This window comes from Onychostoma macrolepis, chromosome 21 (genome assembly GCF_012432095.1).
Source record: "Onychostoma macrolepis isolate SWU-2019 chromosome 21, ASM1243209v1, whole genome shotgun sequence".
Taxonomy (NCBI): Eukaryota; Metazoa; Chordata; class Actinopteri; order Cypriniformes; family Cyprinidae; genus Onychostoma; species Onychostoma macrolepis.
In genome coordinates, this window is record NC_081175.1 from 7,031,652 (window position 1) to 7,052,265 (window position 20,614).

General features: G+C 39.3%; 1 protein-coding gene across 2 annotated transcripts in view; it reads right to left on the minus strand.

The window, feature by feature from the left end:
- klf5l (Kruppel like factor 5 like) overlaps positions 1–16,986 on the minus strand; it is a 124,226-nt gene extending 107,240 nt beyond the window's left edge. For both annotated transcript variants that reach the window (XM_058758864.1, XM_058758862.1), the window contains exon 1: positions 16,934–16,986. The gene's annotated coding sequence lies outside the window, so the exon portion shown is untranslated. The remainder of the gene's footprint in view (positions 1–16,933) is intronic.
- Between the last annotated feature and the right edge of the window lie 3,628 nt (positions 16,987–20,614).

Sequence of the window (20,614 nt, forward strand, 5' to 3'; positions counted from 1 at the left end):
ATCCCACATGCAAGTGATCACCAGGAAGCTTTTGAGTTTTATACACTTCTGTTCCTTTCAATTTGCCCAGAATAAACTTTATGTTCAAGCCATTGGTCCCAGGCAGCTTTCTTAAGTAAAACCTTTCATGCCTTGATCTCCCGTATGTCAGTGTCAGGATAGATTTAAGGTAGCTGGGAAGGTAAAAGAACTAAGGTTATATATGTTAGCACCTCTTTTTGAGCTCATAACCAATGACAATCCTGCAGACATCTCACTTTGCTCTCACAGATACTGAACTTTCAATCCTTTTATTGATTTCTTTGTTTAGTATCTGCCATTTGTTTGAAGACATTCTAGCCTGCCATAAGGATATCAGAGTTGAATGAGATTCTGTATTTCTGAAGCCATGGATTAATACATTTGATTTTGTTCCCACAGCAGCCGGTGTAGCTTATCTTTTATGTGATCTGTTGTATTCTTAAACACAGGGTTTACTATGACCACAGCCAAGGTTGAGTGGGTGCTTTACAGCAGGCCAGAGCTTAGGTTCAGGGTGAATTCCTACGCTAGTCTGCATTAATGTTGCATATGGGCTGGGGCTTGTGCAGGTGCAAGTCTGAAACAACAAATATTAAGTGTACGATAGGGACGTGCATTTTTAGTCAAGTATAGGAAGCAAGTCCATGATTTGTCTTTTAAAAATGGACCATTCATCACAGCTTCAGGATTCTCACTTCTGTAAATGTTGATACTCGCAGATGTACCACTTTAATTCTTTCTCAACTAACATTTAAAGCAGACACAAGGTCATTGTTATCTTCTTCTTTAATGTGTTAAAGGTCATTTTTTGCCTGGATACCCACTCCTCTATTTACCTAACCCACCCCCCTTCAACATTTGTACCCTATCCTACCCCATGCCAGCCCCAACCTCTGGGTCCATTAAAGGGACGGCTGATGCATGTAGCGTTAAAGGGGAAGGCAGCCCACTTGCGGGCCCTATGTCTGGGCCAGTACTGGCTCATGAAATATTGAGAGGTCGTGTCCCTTCTAGGAGCTGGCTCACTCATTCTTGGTGGAGGGAGGCTGATTAATATTTTAGACTGCAATCTCCTGCTTGACAAACTCTCCCACATGATTGGGCAAGAGCGTCTCCACTCCCCCTCGTTCCGTCGCTCTGCCCCACCACCACCCACTTCGGCTTCTTTTTTTCTTTTTAACCAAATTTCATTTATGGGGAAATTAATTACGCCCAGTGATTTTGGCGAGCAGACCCCACAACCTCCTCGCTTATAGGGCCCCCTGGGGCCCCGGTGGTCCCATTGAATGAAGTACCATCCATTTTTTATGAAGAGCAGGTTATCGTATTTAGTCAGATTAAAACAGGCAATGTGGAGAGGGTTCCAGAGAAACAAGCAAAGCAGAAAATACATGTTCCCAAGTTACACCTTTTCATATCTGCTTCAGTTTAACCTCATCTTTAAGATTTGCAAAAAAAAAAAAAAAAAGCACTTGTGCTACACACACAACTCTTGCATTGGGTGCCCTCTATGACAATGACCTAGGTTAGTGCTTCCTGTACATCTCTGTCGATGCTTTCATTAGCATATTATATTATTTGTGTTTGGGATAATCAAGATGTCATAATTTCCTTCAACACACCAGGATGAACTGACTTGCATTTGAGGTTTACGTAGTTTACCCTAACCCTACAGCTAAATGGAATATTCTAACACAGTTGAAAGCATCTTTGTGAGCATCTAGAATTGCTACATTTTTTTTCTTCATTATTTCCTTCATTCAACAAATGCATAAGCATATAATACTAAAACATGAAGCAAATTTATTTTTGAGTAGGTTAGGGAGCATAATACACTAAGTAAACTCTCTTTTAATTTTATATTTAAAAATATTAATACATTTATCATATATTTTAATATATTAATATAATGTCATTTCAAAATGTAGCATTTTATCTGAAACTAATGTGTGCTGAATCTTAAATCAAAACACAGATTAAAGGGTTAGTTCACCCAAAAATGAATATTCTGTCACTAATTGCATTGCATTGCTCGCTATGGAGGGTCAGAAAGCTCTTGGATTTCATCAAAAATATCTTAATTTGTGTTCCAAAGATGAACAAAGGTCTTATGGATTTGGAACGGCATAAGGGTGAGTAATTAGTGACAGAATTTTCATTTTTGAATATTACTAGACAGTGCCATAACAGCTCATTAAATCGTTTTTGATGTTGCCAGTTCAGCTTTTCAAACTTTTGTTCTATAGTGAACTATACATAGAAGCTGATAAAGAAATTGTCTTTTATTCTAATTTTAAAATAACTAATGTAATGTTCATAAATATACGAATGTATATATGTGATGTGACATGTGGCCAAGTATGGTTATCCATACTCGGAATTTGTGCTCTGCATTTAACCCATCCTAAGTGAACTTAACCCACACACACCCGGAGCAGTGGGCAGCCATTTATGGTGCAGCGCCCAGGAAGCAGTTGGGGGTTCGGTGCCTTGCTCAAGGGCACCTCAGTCGTGATATTGAAGGTGGAAGAGAGCACCAGACCTGAGACTCGAACTCACAACCTTTGGGTTACGAGTCCGACTCTCTAACTATTAGGCCACGACTTCCCCAAAATGTAGATATATGCATGTATGAATAGTACTTCAGCATAAAGTAATCATGTTCCAGACAAGTGTTTGTAGTTGACAACTATTAATTCTGAAAGACAGCTGAAAAAAAAGGAACAGTTTTTTTTTTTTTTTTGTACGGACTTTTATAATTTGTAAAGTTAACAGAGAGAGGCGAGAGAAATGAGTTCTACTCAGCAAGCCCTAAGTGCCACTGCAGAGAGGTGCCAACAGTTAGACGGGCTCACCTGGGGGCCTTGCCATGTCAGGACAGTACCTGGCATCCCGCTGCTACAGCCTGTTAAATGATGCAGAAGCTACCAGACAGTCCTCTTACATGGGAAGGCCAATGGCATGTAAAAACAAGTGGGCAGGATGAACATCCGCCAGCTCAGCAGGGCCAGGACAGGGGCCAAGGGAGGCTTTACCTCAACCAGAGCAAAGTTTTGTCAAAACAGAGAGCGAAAAAGAAAGAGAATGAGAAAGGAGGGGTGTTTTCTGCGTACAAGATGAGATGCAAGCTAACAGAAAGAAATTCCCTGTAGGTCCCCACCTCTACAAATTTTCTAATTCTCTACACACACCTGATATGACCTGGTAAACACACACATACGGATCCACTCAGGCATTCAAAATCATGGTTCTGTGAACACACATACGCACAGGGCAGGGCAGAGCATTCATAACATCTATGCTTTAAAGGACAAGGCCATAGGGAGAGTCAGTGAGCGAGAATCGATGGGAAAGCCGTGTCTCTGTCAGGGAGGTTAGGATCCCCACTAAAGGGGCAGAAGGAAAACTCAGTAAAGCGGAAAGACAGCAGCCGTCCTACTGCTTCACTCCTTTGGGCCCACACAATACCCAAATCTCCATCTCCAACTCACAAATACACACTACAAACAGGGCTATGTCACAAATCCTTCAAACGACATTGTGTCAGTACTTTAGATCAATACATTTATGATTTATTTGTGCATTTCTATCATGTCACAAAAATGACCCCACAGATTACATTTTTACCTTCAAGTCAAAGGCAAACAAGAGCATCTTGATAAAAAATAATGAAAAAAGTTTGTGTAAATCACATGTTGCAAGTTCTTAAAAATATATTCTTTGCTTTCAAACCATCATTAAAAAACATTTAATGACTCTAAAAACAACGACTTGATTTGGACGATAAAATGTTTTTTTAAACATTAACAGTGAAGCAGTTTTGTTAAAATATTTATTTTATAACAACAGAAGATTATCTTTAATTTAATTCTTATGAGGCTGTTATCTTCACAATATCAGTTTTCCATAGCATAAACATACATTGAAGTTTTAGGTACAGCCGGTCCCGCTTGAACATCCCAATTCAAAGGCAAACAGGCCTTATATAAAGTATCAAGGCCATAGAAAGCATAAATACGTGACCATGAACGACCTTTACTTTAACAGATAGACCATGAAAATACCAAACAAAACAAAGTGCCCTTGGAAGCCTTCATCTGATTCCTGGCATTGGGAGCAAGAGAAAGACAAAGAGCCCTGGGCTCCCAGAAGTCCGCGCTCTATAAATGCTTCTATGTCCAGAATCTCAGTACCAGAATACACCATTAATGGAACTGGTCCTATGCTATAGTAGTAAATTATGAATGGAGGGTTATGTTTTCCAAGTCACTGCCTGCTGTCCACACAAAAGTGCAGTGATAGATTCATAATGAAAAATGCTCATGACATAAATGGGTCCAAGGCCAAGAAAAACCAGGAGGATTTTTGAACCTTTGGCATCACTTACCCAATATGTCCTAAAGAACAATCTCCATAAAGCCATTTCAAAATAAGCCATTCTTATTTGTGATGCACTGTTTATAGACTAGAGATTTTGCTTTATTTTAGTGTAATTTAAACTCCTGTTCAACAGCGGTCCATGTGCGGACAGCAATTAAATTAAATCAAAAGTGTGCAACCGTTGCACACGTCTATTGTAAATCAAGATTGATTTACATCTATTACAATGGCAAAACTATGAAAACATAATTTGTTTATTATTACAAACTGAGGTAAAGTCACAACCTTCTGTGGTTTTTGTACACTACAGACCCAAAAAATTTCCATTAAGAGGAACAGGAAAAAAGTATTAAAACCATGAAAAATAGAAAAAAATAATAAAAAAATTGATATCCATTATGCCAACTACAATGCTGTTTTCACAACACTGGCCATAATCAATAAACCTTAAAGAGATAAATACAGTATCTCCTGAACTTCTACACCAACTGGAATGCTAACTGATAATCCAACCCCTAGGCCACAACATCAACTGTTGAAATGTGGATTCAATATTAACCATGTTAAATCCTGAACACTAAAGGATAAATCCACAACAACAGCATTATCAAAATGCATAGCCATGTCCAGTCCCAAGAGACATCTTCCATCAGAGCGACGGGGTGGTTGTTGGAATTCCCTTTGAAAGGCTTCGCTGCCTGTGGCATGAGTCTCCGCAAGCGCTGTCCCCTTCCCAGGAACTGTGGAAAAGAGAGAGGAGCTGGAGACACAATTAGCCTCATCAGAGGGACTTTGAAAGTGTTTAGATTAATGCAATTAGCAGCCAGTTGAAGATCTGCGTCCTCCAGACGATCCCCTCAAGACACGGCCTTGAAGAACATCCTTTGCATGGCAGAGGGAGACCCCAGGAAAAAGACTGTCTTGTTTTAAAAAAATAAATGCTACTGTGTAAATATATTTCCACCATACACCATGGGAATAATCAAGTTTTAATTTAGCTGCTAATTTAATTAGCCGCTAAGCCGCCCCGAAGCCTCCCAGAAGCTTTTTTTTTTTTTTTTGAGAGATCGAGGAAGAGAAGACCATATTACAATCAGTTAGCCAAAGTCACAGACGTTGACAGAAAATTACTTGAAAATGGTCCTTAAATGTAGCCCAATCATGGTTTTAGTTAATGTGCAATGACATAATTTCCCAAATAAATGTAATAAAACAATTTAACTCTTTACTAACATGTGAAAGCAAGTGATTATCATATTAAAATTAAAAAAAAATGTTGCACAAACAATCACCTCTAAATTATTATCTATGAACTCATCTACCTGCATGACCTGGCATTCAACTGGGCATTCTGACTGATAGTGGATTGGAAAGGGTTATGTCTGTTTGGAGAAGTACAAATCAAAGGCTTGGGTGGCTGGTATGTCTGTGTGTGTATGATTCGATGTGCTGGGCTTCAGCAGGCGCACAGGGATGTGTCGAGTAGGAGGTGAAATGAACACATGCCACTCAGTCTGCAGGCGAGGGGGCCGGGGGCTTCATTAGAGGGAGCCAGAGGCTGACCCTGGCTGCCGCAGGGCACAGATCAGGGGGGTGCAGGAATCTCTAGATAGCGAGGGGTGGTGGGGGCTGGGGGTGCGAGAGAGATGAGTGAACCACCAAGGAGCCTTTCCCCTGGGCTCCCCTCCTGCCCGACCTCCCGGATCTCTGGACGGAGCAGAAAAATCAACAGCGTTCCCCTTTGAAGCTGTCTCCTCCTCTGTTTCTCTTTCTCCACGCTCCCTTTCTCCACGGACCTCATAAATCATGCATGCAACACACACATCATATTTTTGCTCTTTCTTTCTGTCTTTCTTTCATTCTTTCTTTTTAAGACAGACTGCCTTTCAAACAAGGCATGAAGCAAGCAACAAAGGATGGGAGTCTATATGTGTCATGGCTCTGTGGTATAGCCCATTATCTGGCATGTTTGACAAATTACTTAACATGACTGGAGTACTACTGATTTGGCAGCAGTGGAAAATTCATGGGGCACCCATAATCCTGAAATTTAACAAGCTACCAATAATGAGTAAGCAAATGCTGCTCAAATGAGGAATAACAAATCACCATACATAGCAATAAGGAAACAGCGCTATCCAGAAAAATCAATTAGAGAAAACCAAAAAAGACGGTTCTTCAGATGAGAAGAATGATTATTTTAATGCAATAATTGGCATGGAGATAAAGTAGCTAATTGCCTTAATGAAACCGAGTTTTTCACATGAAAGGCAAGTAAATGAATTGAGAAGCGCATCTTGAAAGGGCGTTGGGAATCTTGGGAGACTCTCAAAGATGATCTTTTATTCCTTCTCTTCAGAGTGCAATTCTGATGTGGAACGTCAGCAAAAAAAAAAAAAAACATGCCCAACTAGTGGTGTCAAATCAGAATAAAGCCCCTCTCTCCTGCCCTTCAGGAAAAGAGGAGGTGGGAGGGGTAGAGAAATAGAAAACAGAAAAAGTTAGTTGGATCCAAAACATCTTTGAACGTGGAAAAAATGGTGTGTCCCCTGGCATGCAACTCAGATCAAAGTGAGGGAAAATGAAATAATCATAAAGAAATATAAGAAGACAAAGTTTTTAAGAAGGGGGCAAAGAACTTGTGGTGGGAGACACAGGCCTATTTAGCTGTAACTGAGAAACTTATGGAGGACAGCGTAAGTAACCAAACTGAATGTGATGAGTAATGGGTAATACTCATACAGGATCTTAGTTTGTTCAATTGTGTGTCAAACTGCATGACATCAGGTCAGGAATCTCAAATTAGAAACTATGACCCATGTCTATTTCAGTGTATGTAAACTCCTAGGCATTGAAACAGACCTAGGTTGTAACATAAATTAGGTGCTTGTATGGGAATAGGCATATGTCAGAAATATACACAAGCTTGACACGACCACACTGAAGCGTCAGAATGGTAGCTGGTAACACAACTTAAATCTGGTGAAACACAAAGAAAATCAAATGTGTGCAAATGTTATTCATTGCACTCACTAAGACTGTATTCCTTCCTAGAATGTCACATGCCCCACATGCAAAAGTTATGAATTCAGACTATGTCCCAAAAGGTTTTTCTCTCAAGTGTTTCTTAGGCTGTTACCATCTGTTTTATTCCTTTCTTCAGGAGTCAGTGCCTAGGCTTCGGCCTGGCCTTGAATGAAAAGAGACCCCACTGTACAAGAATGTGGTACTACAGAATATCTGTCCAGCCCCCAGCATGAAGCATTAACCAAGAAAAGCACCCTCTTCCCAATCACCAAGACTCTTAGCAAGTCAAGTTTGAACCGCTTTCCAAGAAGTGGCAAGACATCAGAATTAAAAGTGATGACCAATCAGTTACAGGCTAATTATAAACCCAGAAACGGCTGTCAAGCTCTACCTCAAGGGAGCCAACTTAAGATCTTCTGACATGAGAGGGATGAACACCATCTGTCTCTGGCCTGTTTATTACAAGATGTGTATGTGTGTGTGCATGTGTCTGTGCGTTTAAGGTTGAAGTGAATGTCCTGTTTAGGGTTTCCGACTGAGCTGATGGTAAGTCCAGTGGGTTCATCTTTGACTGGGGTGCGCCAGCTCAGGACACCACAATTTGGCATGTTGCTTGCTCAGAGTAGAGACACTGTCCCTGGCCGAGGGAAAGGGAGCTTTTAAAAAACTCCTTTTGATTGATGTGCTCTTATTTCAATCTTATGATCAGTGATTATCTAGGATAAATAATTTAGGGTACTAAAAACTTAATAAAGAAAATACGACGAACTTCATTTAAGTAGAAGGCGTCTTAGAAGATGGGAGGGTTTTGATGGATGGATGAGGAGATGACAGAATGGATGAGTGGTCAGTGGGGGCAGAGAGACGTGTGAGGGGACATGGACAGCGAGGAAGGTGGGAGGAAGAGGGAACCGGAAGAGGGAGAGAGATAGGGGAGGAGCAGAGGTGTGGCAAAAAGGACCAAGGGAACCAGGCCCCTAATTGGTACTTAAACACTTGCGCTGCTCCGAACTGTTGCTATCATAAGAAATTGATGAATTAACTGAGAGAGAGAGAGTGAGTGGGAGAGAGTGCGGGAGAGGCTTCTAAATCTTTTAAGAGGATAACTTACTTGGGCAAAACAGCTGTTTATGCATTATTTGTGCCGAGAGCCATTTACCACCGTTTAGGAAGAAACCAGGGTCCAGGTCTGAGAAGACACCCACTGGGAGTAAGGTCTGGAAGGACTTAGATAAGATCATTTACAGAAAGAGAAAAGATGAAAAATTTATCTACTAATAATTTTTTTAAAGGCCTAAAGACCTGGCCTGTCAGTCTGTTTAGTGACAAACAGCCGAAGAGGGAAAGCGAGACACACAAACATGCTTTAAGAAAGGACAACATGCCCCTTGCCAAACCCAACTTGGTGTCTAATAACCCTGTGAACTTGACTTTGATCATCAGGGAAGATGGTGAGAAAAAACATCATTAGAATGCAAGTCTATTTCACTCAAAACCGGCAAACAAGTGTTAGCATGTGACATGATTTTTCTTAAGGAGGCTTTGATGGAGATTCCATTGGAGAATGTAGGTGAAATAAGTCATTTTAGACTTAATTTGTGTTATGTATATTTCTGTGCTGTTGGATGCAAGAAGAAAAAAAAAATAGACTAGCACAAACAAGGCCTTCTGACTGCTGATTGTGCATGTGAGTCACCTGAAGCACCCAGTGCTGCTCCTCCACCTCCCCACTGTAGCTCTGTTGTGCCTCAGGGTGACAGACAGATCCATTTCAGCCACCGCTGACACTGATTAGGTCTGAAAGATGAAAGTTTGCCCTCTGTTTGTTATCTAACACATCGCTTTGTCCGTCAGATGCCTGCGGGTGACCAACCTGTGACAAGCCATGAGAGACTACCTCTGTTACAGCCATACTGCTGCATTCTGGACTTTACAGGGGAAAATTTGGAGCAGCAACACCTACAGTATAAAGATGTGAAAGACAATTCATTTTTAAAGTTTCTGAAATGAAAGGTCACTGTTGTGTTTACAGTATTCACTGTTGCCTCATTCAAATCTTTATTTATGGTTTTGCTTTCTGAGCAGGACAATGGCTTGTCAGTTCTTCAGTGTTGAGAAGAAGCTCATTGCACACCTTGACTGTGCAATAATATCAAACAAGCTTCCCTGAGAGATACGTTTATACACACCCTTCTTCTTTTAAGACAACCAAGCAGAAAAGTGTACAACTGAAAATCAGCTGGGAAAAAATCAGAAGAATGACAGACTAGCAAGAGTTGGATTAATTTCCAATCAGTCTTTCTGGATGCCTCTCAAAATCAAAGTTTTTTACTGGTCTATAAGGAAACGATTACAGTTACGATACAGTGATTGCTTCTGAAAATGAAGCAAACAGAATACTAGAATTGGCATTCAAATTCAAATTAACAGCAAGAAAGAAAGCAGTTAAACGAACTGAAATTATTTTTTTTAACAAAAAAATGAAGATTTGACAAAAAAAGACTTTGAACTAAAATTGACAAAGAATTATCTGAAACTTTAATAAAGTTTAAAAAGTCTTGGCGATTTAAAAGGCCTTACAAACAGACAAAGAGATAAATGTATTTGAAATGTCATATATAGAAATGTTTACTTCATTTATAGAACGGAGTATATAAACACATTTTCCCAAAATTCCATTATCTGCTGACATTTCCTAACTGTAATTCTGTAATTTCCACCTTCTTAAATTCTCATTCAATTTCCAGTTCAACTTCCTGTGAGTTGTAATCAATTGAGTTCAAACTGTAAGTGACATAATAAAAGGGAGCCCATTCATAAATCTTGAATGTTGCCCACTCCTGGTTCATCTACACAAAACATTTGTCAGATATTCAGATATTTAGTAGTCTCAGCCTCAGAGGCCACACACCCACAGTCCACCCACGCTCCATTCACTAAACATCTAATGCGTATGGCACACTAAGCTGGAAACAGATTCTACAGATTCTTCAGACTTCTACAGTCAAACTAATTTTAACTGTAATGTGCTTTTCACAAACGGAGCTTTACAGAACTTCATACTATTATATCTATAATGCCTCAGTGCTCTGAGACCGATTTTAGTTTTGGGTAGCAATATACAGTATATATATAGCGATATATATAACAATATGTAGCAGTATATAACAATAATATAAATGTTCTTCTGAATGTAGATCTAGCTATATTGTATTTATATTATCAAAAATATCAGTGGCAAAGTGTCTCGTGCATATGTCTGGCCATTCAACTGAATTCAATGAGGTAAAATTTGAGCTAAGCATTGTGGCTTTCCCGGGAGCCGAAGACATGTATAAGAAGCATCTCACTGGAATAGTTGATGAAGTTCAGTGTTGAAATAACTGTTGTTTACTCATTTTCAATTAATTACATTTCTCGTAACAAACTTTACAGGCATCTATCTAATTATTAAAGTGTTCTTAATGCAGATTGTTGCACCATTATTTACTTTAACTGCCTCGCACATGTGCTGATATACAGAAAAGTATTGCTTGTGCAATGAACATAAAAACATACATGTATATTTTTTTTGTTTCATTGCTGGAATTAAAAGGGCATTCTAACTGTATTCTAATGGGCTTCATCGTGCAGTGAATGTTTTAAGGGTTTATTTATTTATTTTTTCCTTTCTCAAAGTTGGATTTTGTCAGCTCTCCTATCGTCTCTCAGTCCCTCGCAGTCACACATACATTATGTCAGGAGAATGTCTTTAAATTCTAATCAAGGGAAAAAATCATACTGTAGTCTTCTTTTTAAAAAACTTCAAAAGTTACGATTTAACCATTTTGCACGAAAAATTATGAAATTGTTTCTACTTGTGCAGCTTGTTACAGTACCAAGTTCTGATTGGCCAATCGCCGTTATTTAGTTCGTAAATGATCATAAGTAGAGAATTTTAACATTTCACGTGCATGATAAATTTTACGTAATAAACAAAATTAATAATCCAAAGGGGATGGTAAGGGGGGATGGTGGTTTTACAGAGGGGATGCTTTTTGTCATTTTTTATCGATCGGGGGGATGCCATCCCCCCGCATCCCCCCTCAATTCAAGCCAAGATATGTGAAAGATATCAAAACAAGATATCCTTGGGAACACAGTACATATTGCTTTGCTCTCAGATTACAATTTCAAATCTACTTGACCCTAAATATCAGGTAAAAAAAATCTCTGTTTAGCCACCTCAGATTTCCATAATGCAGTAGTTATTAGTAAGACAACAAATAAGCTGCAAAGTAGACCAGTGGCCCGTACTATGAAGCCGGTTTAGCTGGCTAGCCAGGTCAATTTCAGTTTAGTTTACACCAATCCTGGGTTTTAGGTACCATGAAAGTGTCTTGGCTTTTAGCTGCATGCGTTCATTGCCATAGTAACTTGCACTCCACAGCTAACCTGTTCTGGGGCAGGTTATGTTCTGAGTTAAGAGATCTCAAACTGAAAATGGACCAATCAGATGTGAGCAAACTGACACATGTATGATACAAAAACGTCATTGCCCCATTTTCCCTTGCTCCAAATTAAAGGTCACTACTACTAAAAAAATATTGTCTGGCCAAAACCAAAAATTGAGTTATTTTATATGATTTATATAATTATTAATCCATTTTAGTTTAAGTTATTATAAATAATTTATTTTAAATGAATGTTAATATATACAGATCATATATATAATATAAATAAGCTGAAGAATCAATAGATAACACTTTAAAAATTACTGTGACCTCACATGTTCGAGTCTCTATCGCTGTATATTTCCAACTATATAAACAAACAAGTTTCACATGTGACTGCACTGATGAAGCAAGATAATTTATTTTATTTGTCCTCTTTCATGAACAAGTACTTTTTTCATTGTAAATGCATTTAAATTCATCATATTCTTCAATCTCTTAACCTTTAGCAAAACCTTTAACCTTTAACCAAGGCTCGTGATCGGCTATTCGCCAGTAATGTCACACATTCATGTGCACGTGCACCACAAACTCAGGATCAAAGCCTGAGTAGACAAAGAAAGTTGACGATCAGCATCATGATACCGACAAAGCCGGATTGGAGTGGTTTGGTTTTGTCAACTTGAAACTAATCCTGTAACTCTGAATTTGTTCATCTACCATCATGGTACAGGCCCCAGGTTGTATGGTGGCTCTCAAAGGTCTAACTGTACATGAGATTCATTTAGCTATTAGCTAAACAACACTTATTGCTGCTAGCCACAACAGCTTGTACCGAGTGTACAGTATATTGCCACATTATGGTTGTGACTTTGAAACTCATCTGGAGGAATCTTTGAGATTCTTCCTCTCCGGCTGCCCAGACTCCACAATAATACCCACATAACCCTTAAGTGGCCCTCTCACCAGTAACATCATCATGCAGGTCTGTGCTCGGACAGGCCGGGGGTTAGCCATGATTAGCCAGCAATTTATTCTCTCCCCACAATTGAGAGGCAGGGCACCCACATGGTAATGTGTTTAAAATGTCAGTGGAGAGGTAAGGATCTCATCAACCTTTGGTCACCCGGCCTCTTTGAATATTCTTATTGGCATCATGCATTAGTAATGCGCTTTTGAAAAGTAAGTCAAATTTAACCTTCCCTGTACCTGGCCCCTGTCATGAATATTAACCGGGCCTATTATGTGTACATGATCTGAAAGAATTTAACCCCATGGCGCCAGGCTCCCGTGCCCAGCCACCTGGGCAACAGAGGGGGAGAGGGGAGGGTGTTTACCATATAGAGATGGTGTTTGCCCAGGCTCTCGGATGCCTGGCCAGATTAATGGGTTATCAAGGAACAGTGCCCCAGAGATGGAGGAGCATTGACGGGTCTATTGGAGAGTCAGACAGGGTTGCACGGGAAAGTGTTTGTTCAAGCACTGGGAGGTGCAGATGCTAATTCAAAGACTAATGTACATTGTAAGATGAAATAATGTGGGCGGGGTCTTGCGTATGATGCGTACACGGAATCACACAAACTGTTTCCAGTAAAATTGGAATGAATCTAACATACAGAAAAAACAAACTCACAAAGACAGGGAGCAAGGGTAAAGAGAATCAGACTGTAAATTTTACATTACAACAGAGTCCAATATGCTAAAATGTCTCCAAAGGTTCCTGGATAATGGAATCTTTGTACTGTAATTTATCCACATACTTGTGCCCCAATAGGACGGCAAATGATCGTAGGCGCTAAAGAACCCCAATTCCCACGGGCCTGCTCAGGCCTTCTTATCTGAGATAATGTGGAACAGCTTGGGTCTGTCCTCATAAAAGTCACGCTGCTCTGATCCTGTGTGAAAGCTTAAATGAGCCAGGTCTTATTATGATCTGTCTATTGATTTGAAGAAGAACAAAGAGCAGCCTTTCCCTCATTAGCAGTAGATGAAGTCATAATCCACTAGGCTGGCTGCCGTCTTGCTCTGGGTATTATTATTCTACCCCATCACTCTTGCTACACTGCGCTGGTGGCCAAATCTTCAACATACTGAATCGGTCATTCAGTATCTGTCGATGTGGCATCTGCATCTAATTGCCAGATTAAAACAAGCGCAAATGTTTCAAGAACACCCAAGCACAGTCTCGCTCCAAAAAAAACCCACAAGCGTTAGCATTTATACCCAGCACCATGTGCTGCTCCCTGCCCAAAATCAGAATTTAGATTATCTATCAGTCAATCTGCCTGTCAATTGCCTTTCCTCTCAACATTCCTGCTTTTCCTCTGGTGTTATAGCTGTGCTTCATTCAACCAGGGATTTCAGTCTCCTCCTCGCTTCGAGTTGCGTTATCGATCGACGAGGGGCCGCACTCACAATGCAGCCTGGGCCCTGTTCGGCCCTGCATCTTTGAGAGGGGGCATCGATCCTCCCTCTCTCTTCCACTCTCTCTATCTTTTTTCCTCTTCAAAGCTTTTTATTCAGCGAAACAGTGAGTGGAAGACATGAGAAGTAGAGGGGCAGATAAAACAGGAAAAGTGCATCGTGAGGCCAAGCATGCTGCCTGGGCCCTGGATTGTTAGGAATACTGAGAATCAAAGAACTGCACTTGCCCATCGGTCATAGCAATATACAATTATGTGGTTGCGACTCCCAAGGTGGGAATCCATTCAGAGGAACTCAGTGTGAGTCACTAGTGGGCATGTCGTCCCCTTAGACAATTCCAGTGTATACTGAGTTTCACCATCACAGTCAATTTTCTTGAATATCTTCCCACACCAGTCGAAGGCTGAAGCACAGTCGGTACAAAGAAGCACGTCTCTCATTCATGTCTCTTTTCTATGCTCTCTCTCCAGCCTTTGAGGCCTATCTCAACCAGTATGACAGAGTATGGATCAAACAGCACTTTCGAAAGCAGCGGAGGAAGCCTCATGTCACGTCTGTTTAGCGTTGCGTACAGCCGCTTGTGCTATGTCAATTGCTTGCACTAGAAGACGAGACGTTAAAAAAAAAAAAAAAAAAGAACAAAATTGGCATGGGTACGTGCCTGCCAGAGACGGATTTGTAAGGTTAAAGCTGAACCATTAATAAACAGAGCAAACAAAGCACTAATTAACACACAGTAGAGAGGGAAGCTCCCATGAGGCCTGCTTTAAGTCATTAGTGAGGCTGCATATGTATCTGCTAATAAACTCTGCTAATGCTAAAGTCTTGTGCGCTTACGAATAATATCAGCCAATGACTTTTTTAAGGCTTAGTATGTGTCAAAACTCTGTAACCTGAGGCAACTTTCAGATCAAAAATAAAAATAAGAGAGCAATACAATATACTTTCTGTTTCTATGTAATCAGTTATAATCTTAAATGAGATTCATCGAGTCAGATGCAATAAAAAATGTTTTTGGGGAAAAGTGACCCCCCCCCCTCCCCTCCCCCAACACACACACATAAAAACACAACTCCACACACGCATTTTCTATGCAAGTTCTCAGTAATTTGATGTTCCAGTGCGGGAGATTGTTGGCTTTAATACAAATCATGTTTGAATCGTTTCTTTAAGACCTTAAGCCCTCCCTGGGCATCAGGAGGATTCAGATAATGAGGTCTGCTGGGAATTCAATCATTTCTACATCTGTTGAAAAATGGAGGGGAAAAGAAAAGAAAAAAGAAGAAAATCAACTCTTTCTCAAACCTCCCCCATTTTGAAAAATCAAATTCATTTTGAGGATTAATAATAAAAAGAGACTGTGCTCTTAACTCGCAGACTTTTGTGCTCTCTAAATTTATTGGCCTTGAACTCCCTCAGTACTTCAGTGCTTAAACTCCCCAAACAATTTCATGCCCACATTCCCCCCATCAGAAAATAAATAAATCCCTCAGATATCGCCTTTCAGACACCTCTTTATTACGTTCCTCTTCGTTTGCCTGCATTCACTCGATCTTCAAGGTTTTTCGCATTTCGCCTGTAAACAGCCAGTAAATGTACTTTAGATTCTGGGCTGACACATGCATGTGAGTTTTAGCAAATTACAGCTAGATGAAAGTAATTTGCCTTTACAAGTCAATGCAATTTTCAAATTGGCATAAAGCATTATTTTGCCAGAAAATATTTATAGTTTCAACCAAGAGGCTCATACTGGCAATTGGCAGCACCAGTCAATTTCAATACACCAAATGTCAAAAATGATATATATATACATTATTTATATCAAACATAATTAAACTGCATAAACCACCAAACAATCTCAACATTCTAAAAGTCTTAAGCTAGCACAAACCTCACCTTGAACAATACCTTTTCTTTTCATTCATTCAATAAAGAATGTTATCCCTGAAGGTCTGTAATTCCCCATATATTTATCCAGACTATAAAGCATCTTCCTTGTCCAAAGCCCAAAGCAGTCCAATAAAATTAAGTATACATGTACCAAGGGACCTATACAAATAGCAAACCTTGATTTTAAGAGTCTAAGCAGGTCCAACAGTGTCGACTTTGGTTATCGAAGAAAAACAATAAGGCCATAATACATTTTGAATGATGTAAAATATTTAAAATGATTTAAATGATAGAAAAAAGCAAACATCTATACAGTAAGTATAGTAAACTTCCGAAGAGTTCAAAATTTGTGAGAACGTTAACTTCCTAGAATGCTCTGTAAAATTACATTGCACTTTTTATGACTCTTAACAAACATCAGGACATTCAACATCAATCTATGCTAATATCAACACAGTTACACTGGTAGTCTGTTGGCATTTTGGTGTGGTAAAGCATCAGTACATCCTTTCAGTTATGCAAGTCCCTCTCTGACACATAGGACCTATGTGATTAGGAAACTGTCTAAGTAATGTTGAGGTGAAGTAAACAAAACTAAAAAGTGTCCAAACAGTCATTAAAATATATAGTCTTGAAAGGGCACATACCAACTGAAAAATCTGTTTTAACAGAAAAAAACAGTGCCTAAAGGGAGAAAAAGCAACTAACTTTACTGACTGGACATTAAATTATAACATCTGAATCTGGACCTTTCTTACCAGAGCAAATTTTCGACGGAGACTGCACTGCAAACACGTGAAGACACATTTGATGAAATGACAACACTGCCTTCTGTCGGTAACAGAACATTATTAACATACTCTATGATATACAGTAGCACAGATCTCAACACAAGCACGCGCAATTCTGAGCCTTCATTTATCTGACTGAAATAAAGAGGTGTCTGTGTCTTCTGCTTTAACGTTATATTTAACATTACAACTGGGCCACAGAGTGCAAATATAAAGGCAGAATGCATGTCTAAATGTGTACCGTGTGTATAAACACACTAGATGGAGACAAACCCCAGTGAATTCAGCGTTTGAGGTTGCGATTTGACCAGGACCTTCGCTCCAAAAATTCAGTAACAAGTTGTGGTACCGTTTGTAAGGAAACGTATAGCAGCCTAATATTTCGAGAAAAAAAAATATATTTAACAATTTGTTTGTAGCTGAAGAAGAACAGCAAAAGAGGAATTATACACGTACATTTTAACATTAAACATAAGATTTATCTGTCTAAAACGATTAGTGACATTAATTGCAGATACATCGATTAGCGGGGAAAGACAAACAGTTGATACCACTATGGAATGAGAGACTGAGCTATGTATTTATTCTAGATATTTCATGAGGTGCTGACAGTCATCCCACTTCACCCTAGAGCTTCATACTTGATCAAGTAAAATTAACTTTATACATAATTAGAAAATAAAATAGAAATGGTAAAGATCTGGTCATTTAACAAGAACAATTACAGAATGAAAGGGAAATGCTTGAAAACTTCATCATCCGCTGGGCATGCTGCAATCAAGCTGTGTGAATGAAGTAAATAAATAAAACTGCAATTTAATACTGTGTTTCCTGAGGAGGAAATGCGTCTAGGATAAGCATGCCACTAAAGTATGCCAAGCTTGAGTACACGCCAGGGTCAAACAACACAGACCATGTGCAGATGGAGCTAAGCACAGATGTAACTAGAACGATGTGGAGAAATACACAGTGTGTTTGTTTGGAAGTCAATGAATTGCTGTAAACTAATTTAATGGTCTTGTGTTGTCATGCTTACCTTAGAAATTTAGCAAGTAAAATGTTCCTTTTCTAAAACATATAACAACATGTACGTACAGTATATGCAACAGGGCCAGACCTTTGATATTCCCTTAAAAATTTGGTGTTGACAAAACTGTGCATCAAGGTCACTCTTAGAAAGCTGGGATGTTGATGGGGGAGGGCTGTATAACCTCTTCCTTCCTCTGAGCTCAATGGCTCCCATAACAGGCGACCTGGGGCCTCTTGGTGGAGTAGTTGTCATCGCCTGTTTCCGGTCTGCAAGTGTGGGAAAGTGGACGAGGCCTCTGCTGAACCCCCCGGCCCTTCTCTCGGCCTGCTTCCTGACCGTCGCTAAATATACCGGGCCTTTTGTTCCGCACGGGCCCAAAAATACGCTGGCGCTGACATCAAACATGTTCTTTCCAAGTTCCTCCCGATGGCTTTTTCGGCCACTGACGTTCTTCCCGCTTGGCAATGGGCTTCACTTTCCTGAATGGTGTGAGGTAGCAAGAATGGAGATGAGAAGCGGGAAGAGGAAATGAAAACTACATGAATGTGGCCCTCTGAGTCAGTGTATTATCAGGTCGATTATACAGTGACTGCACAGTCAAGATGCGTATCATAGGGCTCTTTATGAATTGTGAAGAAGTCTTATCTTCAAAACAGTCACATGATGTGCAGAATCTTGACAATATGTGAGTCCAAAGCACTTTTTGTAATGCTGTTAGCGAGACAATTACTTCTACTCAGACTTCATGAAATGGGAGGAGAAAATACATGATTCTATCATTGACAATGACAGTGCATTCATTTTTTTTTCTTTCAAGTAGCATTTTTTCAAGATATGATTAACCATTAATGAATGTAATTATATTAACACTGTTATAATAAACCATTAAATTAATTTTCCTCAAACCAACTGATATTAAATTTTTTCAAACAGGACAGTGAACCACATCTTAAAGTAGTTTGATTGTTTTTTTTTTTTTTTGCCAATCTGCCAATTTGTAAGTTTGTGAGTCAGGGAGCAAATGTCCATTTTCCAGAAAACATATGACTAATTTTCAAGCAATTTCACCTCTTTCAGGCAAAGAATGATCTGATTTCACAGCATTGAGATTGGTATTTCATAACATCTTAGTGGATACACGCAAGTTAGAAAAATGACAACCATCAAAACATGTCTAGCTTGACTAGCTTGTTAGTGATTTTTGTTACTTTTATGCTAAATTGTTATCTGTTTTGGAGTATTTGAGACTAAAAATAAATCAAAAGCAGCTGTTATTAATTATTATTATTATTTACTATATTTATATCATTCATATGTTATGTACATTTTATTATATACTTTAGATTCATGTGTTTACTTACTATATAATGTTATGGTAACACTTTATTTTGATGGTCCCTTTTGAACATTCTGTTGACACTAAGTAATGTTGCAACTACATGTCAACAAACTCTCATAAGAGTATTAGTAGACTGTCTGCTTCATATCTACTAACTCCTTATTGTGTTGGTCTCCCAACAGATATTCTACTGACTATAAGTAACTTTGCAAGAACGTGTCAACTTAATCTAACCCTAACCCTAACCCTACCAGTCAACTAATACACTACTAACACTCTAATGAGAGTTAGTAGAAATGTAGGTGCAACATTACTTATAGTCAATAGAATGTGTTAAAGGGACCATCAAAATAAAGTGAAACCAATGTTATATATTATTTGATTTAGATGCTTCTAATGTATTTAATATATTCGATAGTGTACCAACATATGATGAGAATGATCAATGATTTTTTTTCATTATTTGAATGCTGAATATTAGGTTTGAGTTTTTTCCTTTTAACTTAGAAGTGGAATGTGCCAGCTACCAAAACTTTACTAACGAAATAACATAATTTACAAATGAGAATATCTGTTCATCATCCATCGCCCCATAGTCTCTCTTTGAAAGACTGAATGGACCCTCACTTAACCTGCAATGGAAGGCAGAAGAGTGAGTACTCAGATTTGATAGAATGCACTCAATAATTTATCCAGCGGCTCTTTCGTCAGTGGATGGTCGGAATTCACCATTCATTTTGCAAGAATTTCAGTTTCACTAAACCTCCCTCTTTGTACGTGCAAAGAGAAGGAAAACATCAACAAGGCTGGCTTGACCATCACAGCGGCCGAGACTTCCTGCCCGAGCCAGGTGCCTATTTATGCTCTTGCCTTTCGGAAGAGCTGGATGTTTCTATTCTTTGCTTTCCTGAGTCACACATCAGGCCTGTTAAGACTGGGATTCTGGTTATTGGTACTGTTCAAGCTGAGTAATCATCCAGGATCTGGTGACTAAAGCTTTTTGGACTTTGGTACATCCTTCCACAAGACGCAATGGCCCATATGTTAAAAGCATCATTTTATCTTTTTTTAAGTTGGGATCCTGTTGAACAGATCTGTTAGATGATGGATAACTATTTCCGTTTGCATATAACAGGAAGTTATAAATGGGCCCTCAAATGTGAAAGCCTAGATTGATGTGAGTGAAACAAAACAGATAGTGTTTTAGTGCTCCCTCTCCCACATGTGCATCAGTCTCTATTCCTCCTGAAATCTCTCTCGCTTTACCTCCCAGGTCAGT